This window comes from Octodon degus, unplaced genomic scaffold, assembly GCF_000260255.1.
Source record: "Octodon degus isolate 3935 unplaced genomic scaffold, OctDeg1.0 scaffold00336, whole genome shotgun sequence".
Lineage (NCBI taxonomy): Eukaryota > Metazoa > Chordata > Mammalia > Rodentia > Octodontidae > Octodon > Octodon degus.
The window spans coordinates 535,067-538,900 of NW_004524912.1; the positions used below are offsets into that span (position 1 = coordinate 535,067).

A 3,834-nucleotide genomic window follows, 5' to 3' on the forward strand; every position below is an offset into this window, starting at 1 on the left:
ATACATTTCTCACTTTTCTAATTAGAAATTAAACTGCTGAAAATTTTAAAATATTGGCTTTTCATTTCCCATAAATATTTTTCCCCCTTAATTATGTCTGTAGTCTGAATTTTCATTGAGTAGTTGGAGTCTCAGCAAAAGATCACAGGATATTAGTTATGAAAAAGAACTTGAGCTATAAATCTGCCACTTAAATGGCTAATCAATTTGTTTTCAGGCATATTAGCTCTATTATAAAAATTATATTTTTAGTTTTCCTATAGATTTTTCATATTTTCTTTATTTATTGGACAAAAGATGACCCTGTTTAGATTTTTTCTATGCTTTCCACTATTTCTCATACCATTTCTCTCATCCTCTGATTGCATTACATATTCTCCTTTATTCCCATGATATATACCAACCATCAATGTATTTTTGGTGATTAAAATTTATTAGTAAATACAGAAGTATGATATTTAAAATATCTAGGGGGCGGGCTCGTTTGCGGCTCAATTGTCCGCTTGTCTTTCCGGCGGCGCGTTGACAGAAAAAACAACACAAAAGATGTCTAAGCAACAACCAGCTCAATTTATAAATCCAGAAACTCCTGGCTATGTTGGATTTGCAAACCTTCCCAATCAAGTTCACCGAAAATCAGTGAGAAAAGGTTTTGAGTACACGCTGATGGTGGTTGGTGAGTCAGATCTAGGAAAATTGACACTAATGAACAGCCTGTTCCTGACTGATCTCTATCCAGAAAGAATCATACCTGGAGCTGCAGAGAAAATTGAAAGAACTGTCCAAATTGAGGCTTCAACTGTGGAGATTGAAGAACGTGAGGTTAAGCTGCGCCTTACAGTGGTGGACACACCTGGCTAGGGGACGCCATCAATTGCAGGGATTGTTTTAAGACCATCATCTCCTACATCAACGAGCAGTTTGAACGCTACCTGCACGACGAGAGTGGCTTGAACAGGCGACCCATCATTGATAACAGGGTGCACTGCTGCTTCTATTTCATTTCACCTTTTGGACATGGGCTGAAGCCTTTAGATGTTGCATTTATGAAAGCAATATACAATAAGGTAAACATCGTGCCTGTCATTGCGAAAGCCGACACATTCACTCTGAAGGAGCGTGAACGACTGAAGAAAAGGATTCTGGATGAAATTGAAGAACATAACATCAAAATCTATCACTTACCTGATGCAGAATCAGATGAAGATGAAGACTTTAAAGAGCAAACTAGGCTCCTCAAGGCCAGTATCCCATTTTTCTGTGGTTGGATCCAACCAGCTGATTGAAGCCAAAGGCAAGAAGGTCAAAGGTCGCCTCTACCCATGGGGTGTTGTGGAGGTGGAGAATCCTGAACATAACGATTTTCTGAAGCTGAGAACCATGCTCATCACCCACATGCAAGATCTACAGGAAGTGACCCAGGACCTGCACTATGAAAATTTCCGTCCTGAGAGGCTTAAGAGAGGCGGCAGGAAAGTGGAGAATGAGAATATGAATAAAGATCAGATCCTGCTGGAAAAGGAAGCTGAGCTTCGCCGCACGCAAGAGATGATTGCAAGGATGAAAGCACAGATGCAGATGCAGGCTGGTGACGGTGACAGTGGGGCTCTTGGGCACCATGTGTGAGTTTTGAGCATGATCATGTAACACTCCTGAATAAAAAGAATACATTCCAGTTGAGTGTTAAGATACAGATTTTCATGAGATCCTTGGACGAGTGCCCATTCACATATATAGTACCTATGCCTAAGAATTAAGTTTTTTAAACCTTTGATGCATTTTCTTTTATTTTTTTGTATGATGTTCTTTTAACATTTGCATTTCATTGCTATATTACACTTGATATTTTACAAGATACACTCATTTTCATTTTCTGTCCTCTTACCTAACCACTAATGTTAGAATTGACTGCTGAGAATCCATCAGCATGTAGAGTGAATTTCTTTGATGTCGCTTTCAGCTTTACCTCCAGACCATGCAGGTGTAACCAGAGTGTTTCTGTGTGGTGAACATGTACCTCTGACAGAAGGCTGTGTGAACTTGGTGCCAGGCCCTTTGCTTACTCCATCACACTGTGTGAACCTGTTACCTTTCTTGGTTTATTTTTGTGTAACAGCTAAGCCCTTCACTGCTGCAGTTCTGTACTGTAATTCCTAGGCACATTTATCTCTCACTAAATGGAACAGAGCAGAATTTGTATTGAAATACATGTTTCTATATGAATAACTTTAAAAAGTGTCGTGAGGGGCCTGCTCTGATGCCATCATTTTCAGCCCTCTGCAGAGAACTCATCACAGGCACGTTTTATCGTGTCCTCCACAGTTGCTGGTTATGCTGTGCTGCAGAGAAACCAAAGCAGCTGTGAGCTCCAATTTCATGTCGCAGCGAATTTTTACACAATAAGTGTCAGTTTACACAACTAAATTAAGAAACAAATTTTTAAGAAACCAGCTTTTTTATGTTTTATACTGCACTTTAATGTACTATCTGTAACTGATGTGTGAAGACCCTTCTCAGAGGTGAAGTTGAGTGCTCTGGTTGGCTCATGCACTCTCAGCCTGGTGGCTACCAGGTGGGGTTCCTGCCAGAAGGCCTTAGCGCCTTGAAGCCTGGATGCCTGGCAGGTTTTCCCGATTTGAACTTCCCCTTACTATTTCTTTTGCTTTTCTTATTTTAAAAAATAATTTGCTGTTGAAATGAAGAAAGCAATGGTCTTATTTTTTTATGTAGATTGTCTCATCTGTTTTCAGACCCTGTCATTCCCTTTATTTTGCATAAGACAGATTTCTCCATGTGTCCTATGGAGTGAAAGGTAATTCTGATCTGGGCCAGAGGCTGGCATGCAGGAGCCCACAGTTTTGTCTTTCTGCATGGTGGCCTTGGCCTCACCTTCCTGCCCTTTCCTCCATCTGTTCATGGGATACATTGGAGTCTTTCAGCATTTCCCCTAACCTTACAAAAGTAGGCCATAGAAGGGGATGGAGGGGTGAGAAAGACAGCAGTTGTGCTGGTTTAGTATGATTAAAATAAATAGAATTTATCGCAACAGGAGTTGCATTGAAGAAAAGGGTTGATTTGCAGTGAGACACAGAGATGTGGGGTATTTTGTTTTGGCTGAAAAACCACATAGTGAGATGGTCAAAAAGGGTTGAAGAGTTGTGATGAGCCAAAGGCTGCCTGGTTAAGCTCACTGTGTGAAGTTTCTACAGAGAAAAATGTTCCTTGTCTATGGAGCACTCTCATCCAAATAGTTATGTTACTCTCATCCAATAAATTAGTTATTTGACATGTGTTAACTGCTTTGAAGAGCTGTAGAAAAGGTGAAGGCTGCGAGGGTACCTGGTCACACTTCTGAGTTCCCCCCCTTTTTTTGCTGCCCAAGTCTAAACATAGACTTTTGCTAGCTGTTCTTTTACTAAGAGATAATCTATTACCTATAGAAATGTATTTTTTTAAAACTTTACACAGCAATTTTGTATCCATTTAAGCTAATCTTTGTATTCAATAAAGCACTATTGCTTAAATATTAAAAAAATAAAATAAAATATCTAAGAACAACTGTAATACAGAACCCAATCTCAATAGAGTGGTGGACTAAACAAAGCTATGTCAGTTAATTAAACTGATGACTACTTTGTTTCACACCAACAATTAGTTTAAAAAATATACAATTCCACAGAAAATCAAATAATTAGACTCAATTTCAAAAGCTTGTTAGTTGTTCAGTTTTGCTGTAACAAATTTGATAGCATAAAGCAATATAAATATATTTTCTACAGGTCTGGAAGCCAAAAGCACATGATCAAGGTGTTGGGAAGTATTAATTTTCACTGA

At 39.0% G+C, this 3,834-nt stretch overlaps 1 pseudogene; it reads left to right on the top strand.

Annotated features, from left to right (window-relative positions):
• Window positions 1-480: 480 nt before the first annotated feature.
• On the top strand, window positions 481-2,383 carry LOC101582455 (annotated as a pseudogene).
• Window positions 2,384-3,834: the final 1,451 nt, after the last annotated feature.